General features: G+C 44.7%; 1 protein-coding gene across 1 annotated transcript in view; it reads right to left on the reverse strand.

The window, feature by feature from the left end:
* Positions 1–12764, reverse strand: part of brf1b (BRF1 RNA polymerase III transcription initiation factor subunit b) — a 126358-nt gene that overhangs the window by 22572 nt on the left and 91022 nt on the right. The window lies entirely within an intron of this gene.

Consider the following 12764-nt stretch of genomic DNA (forward strand, 5'->3'; position numbering starts at 1 on the left):
AGCAAAAGCATCTGCCAATTCAATCAGGTATTATATGGTTTTCAAATTCAATTCTCAAAATGCATCAGGGTATTTTCCTAGAACGAGTTGCCACTTGCCGATGCAATAACGAGCATCCATTTGAAGGAAACACATGTGCGTATTACACACACACACTAGCACGCGACACAGAGTGGTAGGTAGCCTAGTTAGGGTGGCAGGTAGCCTAGCGGTTAGAGCGTTGGGCCATTAACCGGAAGATGGCTAGAATCCCCAAGCTGATGTGTCCCTGAGCAAGACACTTAAACCTAATTGCTCCAGGGTCACTGTTGATAATAGCAGACCCTGGCTGTGACCCCACTCTCTGAGGGTGTTCCAGGGGGAGTTGGGATATGCAAAAAACAAATTTCCAATTCAAACATGTGTATTAATACACACTTGTACATGAGTTAAATGTGTTTCCATCGCAAAAAAACGGTTGCGATAAACAGCAAACTTGCCCAATCTGTTTTTGGTGCTTGCTTTCTAGACAACAGTGGACAGGGTAGGTGGACAGGGTAGGTCATATGATGAGATATGGATAAGGTCAATATAATTTCTATTTGATAATTGGCAGCCAAGCATTGATCATCATGTCACCAGCATTCAAATAATAACATATCATCAATACTTATAGAAAATCCCCATCCATCACTTAACCACCATAAAGTTTATCATAACTTATACTGAGTGTACAAAACATTAAGGATACCTGCTCTTTCCATGACATAGACTGACCAGGTGAATCCAGGTGAAAGCTATGATCCTTTATTGATGTCACTTGTAAATCCACTTCAATCAGTGTAGATGAAGGGGAGGCGACAGGTTAAAGAAGGATTTTTAAGCCTCAAGACAATTGAGACATGGATTGTGTATATGTGCCATTCAGAGGGTGAATTGGCAAGACAAGAGAGTTAAGTGCCTTTGAATGGGGTATGGTAGTACGTGCCAGGCGCACCGGTTTGCATCAAGAACTGTAACGCTGCTGGGCTTTTCATGCTCAACAGTTTCCCATGTGTATCAAGAATGGTCCACCACCCAAAGGACATCCATTCCCTGTGGAATGCTGTCGACATGAAATGAGGCTGTTCTGAGGGCAAAGGGGGTACAAAAAGATCCCACCATGTTGAACTAACAAATTGTCTGTCGACATTTATGAAATTGTACCGACACTTCATGTTTCCATCACACCTGTCATGATGTTTTTTTTAATGCATTGCATGACTTTACTTGCATAAAAACTGTGAATGGAAAAGTGGTTAATGCTAGTGTGGCATCCTAAAATCAGGACCATTTCCACCCTAGAGTCTTCACCAATATGGTAGTTAATTACATGAATGGGGCTCCGATTAAAAAAGACTGACTGCGCTGTTGAACTCCACAGACATTCTCTGAGGAGCAGCTATACTGTTTAGTCATGTAACAGTTATATCAAAATGGTTTCTGTGGGCAACTATAAGCACATTTGTAGAACTTTTGCTACTCGTCTCCCTTTAAAAAATGTTTTTACTTAACTGGCCTTTTCTCACTAGCCTGGGAGGGGACGGCTTGGGGACGGATACATGTCCTCGTATGATATGAGCTCCCAGATGGTCCTTGGGGACTGATTTGACACTGTGTGAGGCTAACGCAGAGTGACACCCATTCTGTTGGGGGTGGTGAAATGTGACCGGGGGGCACGCACTGAGGTGCTACGGCTGCTATGACGGCCTTGCAGTCTGGGGGCCCTCTGGTTTGGACTGGTGTGTGTGCGTGTGTGTCTTGGATCTGCCCGTCTGTCTCTCTGTTTTTGTGTGCCTTTCCCATTTCACATGCATGCTTTCATGTCTGTGTGTGTGTGCTCAAGAATGTGTGTGTGTGTGAAGGGTGTGTGGGAGCAAAGTGGATGTGACTATTGCATATGTGAGGGGGTCAATTGTGTGTGAGCAAGTGTGTGATTGGGGGGAGGGTCTGTGAGCACTTGTATGATGAGGGTGAGGGTGCAAGGCGACTGTCGAGGGTTTTAGAATGCGTGTGAATATGTGATCAGAATGTGGCCGTGAGGAGTGTAAGTGTGTGAGTGTGTGTGAGTGATCGGAAGGTGTGGTCCCGAAACAGTTAAGATATGTGCATGTGGGTTTAAGTGTGTGTGAATGACATTCTGAGCCTAGGGGTAGATTTTGGACCTGGGTGTGGATTTTGACGATGAGGTAGATTATGTGGCATTAGTTGACAGTGGCTTACTGAAGTGGAGTGAGAGACACAACGGAACCACTCACTGAAGCCCCCACAGGGGCGGAAACTTCAAAGTTTGGCACGAGACACACAGCTGTCAGACACACCCCTCCCACCCTCCCTCCCCAAGCACAAGTCAAAGAGTCTGCGGGGGCAGGGGTCAAAACTCTCACTTTAGTGTTGGGGTCAATTCCAATCTAAGTACATTCCAGTCCTTTCAGGAATAGCCCCATTCCACTGTGACGTCAGCATAAACAACATGCTGTCTGAGAAAGGTGAACGGTTGCTAGCCTGAAAAGCAATGACTCTTGGAAAATGCCAAAAGTGAGCTATTGTGTGCCATATTTATTGCTTTGAATTGAGAAACAGACGCCTCACAAGCCCTTAACTGGCAGCTTCATTAAATAATACCCGCAAAACACCAGTCTCAACATCAACGGTATTAGAGGTGACTCCGGGATGCTGGCCTTCTAGGCAGAGTTCCTCCGTCTAGTTTCTGTGTTCTTTTGCCCATCTTAATCTTTTCTATTTATTGACCAGTCTGAGATATGGCTTTTTCTTTGCAACTCTGCCTAGAAGGCCAGCATCCCGGAGTCGCCTCTTCATTGTTGACGTTGAGAGTGGTGTTTTGCGGGTAACATTTACTTCAGTTTCTTGGCAATTTCTCGCATGGAATAGCCTTCATTTCTCAGAACAAGAATAGACTGACGAGTTTCAGAAGAAAGGGGGCGGCAGGTAGCCTAGTGGTTAGAGTGTTGGCCTGTAATCAAACCCACAAATGCTGATGCTCCAGATACTCAACTAGTCTAAAGAATGCCAGTTTTATTTCTTTTTTAATCAGCAAAACTGTTTTCAGCTGTGCTAACATAATTGCAAAGGGTTTTCTAATGATCAATTAGCCTTTTAAAATTATAATCTTGGATTAGCTATCACAACGTGCCATTGGAACGCAGGAGTGATGGTTGCCTATAATGGGCCTCTGTATGCCTATGTAGATATTCCATTAAAAATCACCCGTTTCCAGCTACAATACTTGTTTACAACATTAACAATGTCTACACAGTATTTCTGATCAATTTGATGCTATTTTAATGGCAAAAAAATTTGCTTTTCTTTCAAAAACAAGGAAATGTCTAAGTGACCCCAAACTTTTGAACGGTAGTGTATAATAATTTAGAAATAATAAATAGTTGTGATATATATTTTGCTTTCATCCGAGTTTAGTTGTGCAGTTGAGGGGCTCCCGAGTGGCACAGCGGTCTAAGACACTGCATCTCAGTGCTAGAGGCGTCACTACAGACCCTGGTTCGATTCCAGGCTGCATCACAACCGGCTATGAATGGGAGTCCCATAGGGCGGTCCACAATTGGCCGAGTGTCATCCGGGGTAGGCCGTCATTGTAAATAAGAATTTGTTCTTAAATGACTTGCCTAGTTAAATAAAAAAATATTAATAATATTTGCGATGATGACACAAACATTATGTTAAGCAGGACATTCATAGGCTAATGTAACAAAATATATAAATATAATATAAATTTATTTAATTTGACCATGGGAAAAAAGATACTACATAAATACTGTACTACAGGTTAAATTGAATTGAGCCTCGACTTTCATTTCATCATATTTGAAACCAAGATTGAGGAACATCTTTTGTGGTAAAAGGGGGAGATGGGACCGCTTGTGTGAAACTGTGGTCACACAAAAGGGGAAAGGAATCTTCCAGTAGAATTGGCTGGCATAGGGACCACGCCCAAATGTGCCCAAATGCCCGCCCTGTGCACCACAGATGCCCTCTCAGCCTTTAGTCAGATGGTCAATACAAGCTCTAATGGAGCGAGTACACCAAAGACAGATCTGCCAGTTAATTATATCATTAATTCCTAGGCTTCTCCAAGCTCCCCCTTGTACCCCCCCTCTGAGATGGGGGGCTAGGCAGGGTTGGATGGGTATTCCCATCTGTTTAAAATTGGTATTTTATTTGTACTGATATTTATCAGTTATGTCTGTCTGAGATGTGGGTCGGTTAGGGTATTACCAAGATTCAGGACTTAGACTGAAGTAACATAAGTAACACAAGTACTGTCTTTTTTTAAAGCAAATCTGAGCTCAGATCAATAATGGCAACATGGAAACTTCATCACAGTTATCAATTGGGGGCAGCAGGTAGCCTAGTGGTTAGAGCCTTTTGGGCCAGTAACCAAAAGGTTGCTGGATTGAATCCCTGAGCTGACAACACAAAAATCTGTTGTTCTGCCCCTGAAAAAGTCAGTTACCCCACTGTTCCCCGGTAGGCTGTCATTGTAAATAAGAACTTGTTCTTAACTGACTTGCCTAGTTAAATAAAATAAAAATAAAAATATCAATGAGAGAAATGTAACGCTTCTACAGTTAAGAGATACATATTAGAGGGCTTTGCAGCAAGCATTTAAATGACAGCCATTGGACTTGACTGTAAAATGTGTGGTGGTGCTATTAGAACATCTCTCCCCGCCATCGGTTCAGAGCGAGAGCTTTTTCCAGGCAGGCCCATATGTCACCACGTCAATAATGCTTGTCAATTCAATCTGACAGCAGGGGAAGGGAAGCCATATTTCACTGGAGCCAATATCGCACAGCAGATGTGTGGATATAAATATATTTGAAGGGAGTGTGCACTCGACCATACCACAGTGGGTGGTGGTAGTAGCAGTGATCACCCACAATGTGACTAGCTTAGGACTGGTCCTTGCTGTCCAGCTGGTGTGGGTACCAGTATGAAGGGGCCACACCCTGATTATTTCCCCCCATTGCCTTCCTGCAAAGGGGTGAGCACAGATGGAACACGAGTATTGCCAGGTCCCTCACTATCTGGTGGGTGGAGGCGGACGACCTGTGGGGCGTGGGCCCAACGGGCTAGCAGGAGCCTCGGAGCTCCACCACTGTGTCTGAGCGTCTGGAAAAACGCTCCTGCGGCACGGCCATTCAGAGCCAATATGTAGAGCGCTGGCTAAAGCCACCTAGTGCGAGGCAGAATGGAGGCAGACGGCCAGGGACAGCCTGGAGGATAGTGCTATAGGCTGGAACATGCCAGAAGTGAGGCCTTCTGGCATGTTCCAGCGCACTGCTGCTTTCACACTCCACTATCAGCACTGAAGAGCGAGGTTATGGATTCTAACCTTTTTTCAGGGGGGCTGGCTCAGGGAACATGAAGCCATCCCTTTCCCCAAGGATAAAGCCATTAAAGATGGAGTACAATATCTCCAATCCAAGAGCCGATACGGGCTACCCCGGAAGAATACAGATGCAATCCGACCAGGGGCCGTGAGTTTGCATCAGCAGTTTTTCCCCTGCACACGTGATTTCACCTCCTCTGGCTGACCAGCTGGCCTTATCACGCTTCCTGCAGACACACTCTGGAGGGCACAGAGGGTCTCGGGGATAGGAATGAGATGGGGAATCTTCGGAATGGAGGAAGAAAGAAGTGACTATTATCTGATGCTCCCACTGAGCAGGTCAGCAGCGGGGAGAGATTTAGTTACACCCCCCACCCCACCCCCCACTGTATCTCACTGTTGTGACGGCACTCTCCCCCATCTCTGCACACCCAATTTCACAGTTGGTATTCTCCAACTGTAAATGGGACTGCCTGTGGGGGGCTTTCTTCCACAACCCCCAACACACAGACGCGCTCCCCCTCTACATTTTTCTAACTCGCAATAACATTCACAAATAGTATTGCGAACAGACCGCTTGGTTGGATCAGGTCAGGTTTGTTATCCACTAGGGAAATGTTCACCATGCCCTTCCCTGCAAAACATTGATCATCTGAGATTTATTTGTATTTTTATTATTGTCACATACACCAGATAAGTGCAGTGAAATGTGTTGTTTTACAGGGTCTAGATCATGGGAGATTTTATGACCACTGCGACTACACTGCCAGTCAGTAATATCAAATGGCTGTTCTTGAATTGCATTTAGTCTCATGTTCTCATTCTATACATGAATCTCCACCCCTAACAAAACAATAGGGTAAGAGGTGGAGTTTCTTTATTATAATCCTGCACTGAATATTTACTCTAACAGTGGTCAGAACGCCTGTTCAGCCCAGGCCTATCTAGTAGGACTACAGCTGAGAGCTGTGCCCATGGCAACCCGGTGAGTGGGAGGGAGTTCCCACGGAGACAGCTTGAGACACAAGAAATGTCTGCATCACCTTCCCTTGACGCAGAGAAGCAGATGGAGAAAGAGGGCCGGCACAGAAATGTGTGTGGATCACCACATAGATAGATTTGCAGCACCAAGGCTCCGTGATTTATCTTCACCAGTTGCCCTGAGCAGTTCAACCTCTGAGTCTATGAGGATTCATGACTTCCCTCAAATGGTTAACAACCTGCTTGTTGTTGTGAATGATTGTTCTTGTGAAAGGGACTTAATGTAATTTACCATTGGTAAATAAGAGCAAACGTATCAAATGTAATAATGATTATATTGCCTATCACATTAACAAATGTAGCCAATTGAATGGCTGATTGTCTACACTATAAAGAGTACACACTAATACATGAATTAAAACATAATAAACATCAATGAATCAATAAACATGAACTAATGCACACCATACATAAGGTGAAAAAGATATTTCCTTCATACGTTAGATATAAGTGTTAACATTTAGCATGGAAGGCAAAATTGACAAAATTACATCCACTGAAATAGCATCCCCTCAAAGAGCTCCTAGCCAATGAGATTGTATGGTCCAAGCCACCTTTGCCACATTGGGCGCTTCCCAAATAACACCCTATTCCCTACATAGTGCACTACTTTGGACCAGAGCCCAATCAGTACCATAGGGGTACTATTACCTATTCATACTAGGCGGTGTCTGAGGAAGGCCTCAAATAATTGCCAAAGACTCTATCCACCCCAGTCATGGACTGTTCTCTCTGCTACCGTCCAGCAGGCGGTACCAGAGCATCAGGTCTCGGACCATCAGGCTCCAAGACAGCTTCTACCCTCAAGAAATAAGACTCTTGAACAGCTAAACAATGGCTGCCCACCCTCACTCACGGACTATCTGCACCGACTCTATGCACACCAACAGGTGTATACCCATACATTCACAAACACCGACACTGACACGCTTGCACACAAACGTTGCTGCTATAATTGTTATTCATTTATTTATATTATCTATCCTGCTACCAGTGATGTTTTTACCCCTGCTTACATGTACATATCATATCTACCTCTACTCCAGGATCCCTGCATATCAAAATTATGGTGCTGGCACTGACCCTGTATATAGCTTACATTCTCATATTTGTATTATTCGTTTTTTAAAACTTTATATTATTTAATCTTAACTTGATATTGAATAATGCATTTTTGGGAAAGAGCTTGCAAGTAAGAGTCTCACTGTTCTGTTTTACACCTGCTGTGTCCTGTGCACTTTGATTTGAGTTGGGACACAGCCATTGTTCCTAACAGCAGGAAGTGGTTTTCGAGCTCAAACATCAAGGTGCCCTCCAGACTGCCTGACCACAAGCTACAGATAAATCACTGCCCTCAACAATGTGGAACAATAGTGGGTGAGCCATCTATGACCTCTGTTACCATTCACTTTACAGAGAGGTCAGATGTCAGTGCAGCTGAGGGAAGTTCCTTTGAAGAAGGACTTCCACCCGGCAATCAGTCTCCACTGCTAATCTTTAAGAGAAGACTCTGACTAGCTGCTGTTTCGCACAATTGCACAGACGGACAAGGGGTGCCAGTGGGGGAGACAGTGACTGTCTGGCTAAGAAGACGCTGGGATTCTTCCACACACAAATAAGTGGCTGCCCCTGACAAGAGAGGCACTGCGAGAGTGGAGCGTGGGCAGAGATTTACTGACATAAGAAATGCATCTGCGAGCTTGAGCCATCCCTCAGACTGTTTGAGAACAGGAAGAATGCCAGGCGTTCCGGAAAATACATCTCAGGAAAAGAGCTCTCTGGTGCATTAAACAGACTAAACATTACAGAGTCTGCTATGTGATCTGTATAGTCCATAGGAAAGAGAAGCCCACACAACCAGACATCCAGGTCCTGTTCTGCACACGTCACTCTGCAAGTCCTTTCCTGCCTACGGGTGGAGACAGGGTCTGCTCGCGTGCCTTCCCTCCGCTCCCCACAGGCATGGCTCAGGGAGACACTGATAGGCCAGATCCTGCCCTCTGGGGAAATCGTCTGTCAACAACTCCAGTGTTTACCAATGCAGGGATACTGGGGATGTGGCACGACATGACAGAGGTGCTGTGGAGAGTTGACGAATCAATCTGTCGGTTGGGGGCTGTGCTTGAGGGCATGGAAGGGGGTGGGGGTCTAGGGGAGCCTACCAGGGGGTCTGGCTGTATGGTGCATCATCCACACACAGCCACAGCACATTCCACACCCAGGTGCCTCCATAACAGGTCCCCTCAACAGCAACCGGATGGGCATCTGAGGGCTTTGGCATGAACCAGAGCATCAGTGTCATCTGTTGGTTTGCAGAGGTAGCCTTTCGCACGGGTGCTGGGAGTGGGTTAGCAGGCAAAGGGGGAGGGGGAGTCACAGCAGAGGGAAAAGTAGCAGCCGGATGGAAATGATGACATTTCAAGAGGAAATTGGAGATAGTTTGAGGGGGAGAAGGCGAGAGGCAATCTCTCAGAGACGAACCCTGCAAAACACATCAGGGTGCTCCAGATCCTGGGCTGCTATTTCTGGCCAGCGTGAGACGAGACAGCCTGTGCTTCTTGCTCCAAACTTTGACCTTTGTGAGGTCAATAAAGACACACCTGACCCCAAGGTTGACATTATTGTATTGTATCGAAAACTAGTCAGGAGAAAAAAGGTCGCCGGGAGGCTGGAATTACGAGCCCTTTCAAATGCAGAACAGCTCTGTGTGTCTGCTGAAGTTTCCTGCTGTGTCACTGGTCCCGAATGCTACCAGTAAAACGAAAGTCATATCAAGGTCAAGTAAAGGGTACGGTTGAGAGGCTCCTGCGGGACTCCCTGAAAAGAGATCAGCACACAGACTTTTCTGCCACCGTTCGTTACAATTTACACTTAAAACAACCAACCTTGACTAGTCAGGGATTGCAGCTTTCATAAAGAGAAAGGGATGGGGCGGGAGGGAGGAGTTGATGAGGGACAAAGAACTACAGGGTAATTAGTTTTGACCTCTCTGGAAGAGCGCTTTTCCATCTTTGTTAGTTTGGTGGGCGCGGAGGGGGCTTTCGTCTGGCAGCTGGTGGAGGACTTGTAGTGAAAGGGAGGGGTGAGACTTCTCGTGATCTGTGGCTGTGGGAAAGTTTCAGTGTTCAGAGTGTGTCTGAATGCGAGACAGAAAATTAATTCTAAGAGTCTCTGCTCTGTGAGTGAGAGAGCACCATAGATAGCTGAGCACGTTCAGACTCGGACAGTTAGCTCCAGTTCTGTCAGTGAGAAAAGAGTTTCAGCCTTGTAATGGGGGAAATATATGTTTAATTACTGTATTGGACTGATTCTGCTGTTGTGTTTGTTGATGTCTCTGTTGATGTGTCCTGTATATCTTGCCGGGCCATTAATGCAGATGACAACTACTTCTCAATTAATTTACCTGGTTCAAATGAGAAGGGAAAAAAAAACATGCATCAGATACTGTTCCAAGTTTGTGTCTAAGAAAGTATTTCAATTCAGTGACAAAGTTCTCCGCTCTGAGTGGGAGGGGGAGGCTAGGATGATATTATCAACAACACTAGCTGTGCGTCATCCGAGGATAAGGAGTCTGGGGGGTTGTGTAAGCGCGGCGGCGCACTAACCAACAGGATCACAGCGAACAATGGATTTACTGTCAGGCTCCCTTCTCCCTTTCCACTCCTTTCCTCTAAGGGCTTTTAAAACACAACACACGCTCTGAGGTACCAGGTATAACAGCCAGATCCAAGAGCAGGCTAAGCCACCTGAATCCCACAAGCTCGACTCGCACCGCGGTTCCTCATACAAATGGGAGGCAGCAACAACTTTAAAGAGAGCAATCTTGCCTCCGACTAATGTAAGATGCATCACAATGACAAGCACTGAGCATTTTATGTGACAACAAACTGAAATGTGTTGTACGGGGATACCAAGTCGCATACCAAGTGCTAGCTTTCAAACATTCAAGAGAAACACTTAGAGAAATTCACTCTGTTCCCTCAGTCTCAGATATCTGGCTGTGATTCAATACTAGATGCTGATATAAAGTTGAGGGAGTATTAAAAATGCACACATTCTTATTTGAATCCAATGAGGAAACACGTACGAAACAGAAACAAAACGTAGCCATTTCTCACTGACGGGAATAGAAGGTGCTTTATGAACAGAAGTGAGGCTGGCATACCTTATAGTTCAGGGTGCTGGCCAAGCTAGGCAAAACCAGGCCAGCTAAAGTGCACACAGGGAAACTAATCCTACCCCCCTCTCATCATCCCAACAGACAGAGTTCCAGATGCTTTCCCATAATCCAGCAGGAGGCTCAGATCCGCTGCTGTAGCACTGGAACTAAAACTCGAGTTCTTTGTCAGATTTTTGGCCTTTCTAGGGAGTTTTTCCTAGCCACTGTGCTTCTACACCTGCTTGGTGGTTTTAGGCTGGGTTTCTGTACAGCACTTTGAGATATCAGCTGATGTAAGAAGGGCTATATAAATACATTTGATTTGGTCCACGTCGTCTACTCCCCACCTCCCCCCACGTAGGCTGATCACATTCTGAGAACTGGTGGTCTGTTCGGTTGAAGCCCAGAGCCTCAGCAACTTCAAGGTTGCAGTGATGGGACACAAGTGCATCAATGAGTCAATAAGACTGTAAGGCTTTGTGCTCAAACAATAGGAGAAGACGTGCAACCTTAAATATGACGAATGAAAGGCTGGACCCTACTTAGTTGAAACATGATGTCTAGGTCTTCAACGTTCATAAAAAATCCTACCGTAATGCTTGTATCTAATTCATTAACACACTGAATAGCCAGAAGTGACACGATTCCATCAAATGAGCTCTACTTCCATGGACACATAACATTCATAACTGATGGCAGTCAATCCATTGTTAGTGGGAGAAAATTGAATATAAACCCAGCATCTGCCTTTTGATGAAGAATCGAGGCCTGAAGGGATAGCTCCAATCTGTTGGAGTTGACCAGAGACTAGATAGTACCGACCCCGGCACCTGAGCCTGATGAAGGGGGAGTAGGGTAGGTGATGGGGGCTTTATAATTCTACCGGCAGTCTACTCATCAGCTCTCCAACAGTGCCTCACATCTCATTTTCATTACCAATTCAGAATTCATTACCAAAATGTTAATTATCATTAATGTGGCCGTGGCATGATCTAGAAATTATTGGCAAAATGAGAAATGGTCTGCCGTGGCGTGTCAGTAACAGAAGTCGTGATCTCATGCTCCGTCTGCTCTGCATTCATTACATCTCTCACAAGGACATTTGGAGTCCAACTGGAGGATTAATTGGAGAGAGGGGGGAAGACGGACACCTCAGACATGACGTCCAGAGGGCAAGATTGGCTTGTTTTCAGCAAACCAGCCTAGGGATCAGAAATGGGGTGAGTGGTAGTGGGGGACTGAGGAGGGTGTACAATTTGAACACCTCCAGAGGCAATAGGGGACCTTTATGCCACAATTGGTGCCTATTATTGGTGGTAAAAAGGGCCTGGTTCCTGTGGTTATGTGAAAGTGTTTCCATGTTGTCAGGAAATTATAAAAATGGCTTGTTGAATAGCCTGTCTGTTTAATACCTCGATAAGAGAGAGGCATCATAAGCAACATTAGCCTTGTTGTATTTTCTATCCCAGAAGTGCTTCTCAGAGCCCAGCTATTAGGATATTTTCCAACCAAAAGGACTTTTCGCAATCTAAACATTTCTATATAACTCCAATTCCTTCTCTGTCGAAGCATAGTCCTGACATTAGCATTTCACTACTGTACCTTCTCCTATATTCACACATGAATAGCATTCAAATCAAATCAAACTCCATCAAATTTTTGTCGCATACAACGAATACAACCTTACCGTGAAATGCTTACTTACAAGCTCTTAACCAACAATGCAGTTTTAAGAAAATAGAGTTAAGAAAATATTCAATAAATAAACTAAAGTAAAAATAAATAAATAAAAATCTATTTAAAAAAAAGTAACACAATAAAATAACAATAATGATGCTATATAGTCAAGGTAATTTGAACATGTAGGTAGGGATAAAGTGACTATGCATAGATAATAAACAACAAGTAGCAGCAGTGTAAAAACGTTAACGCAATGACTGGAAGTCTATGGTAACAGCTTGTTAGCAATTGCTCTAACACTAGTTAGCCACTTCCTTAAACTGCACATAGAGACATAAAAATGGTATCCACAAGTTCATCTGACTCTGGGAAAGTAGATAAAGGGCTTTCATTGCCAAAATCTCAAAGTATCCCTTTAAGAAATAAAACCTGCAGACCTACTAATGAGAACAGAATTAGCTCAACCCAAGCTAATTCTCCCATGTGGATCAGTTG

The sequence above is a fragment of the Oncorhynchus tshawytscha genome, linkage group LG05, assembly GCF_018296145.1.
Source record: "Oncorhynchus tshawytscha isolate Ot180627B linkage group LG05, Otsh_v2.0, whole genome shotgun sequence".
In the NCBI taxonomy this organism is placed as follows: Eukaryota; Metazoa; Chordata; class Actinopteri; order Salmoniformes; family Salmonidae; genus Oncorhynchus; species Oncorhynchus tshawytscha.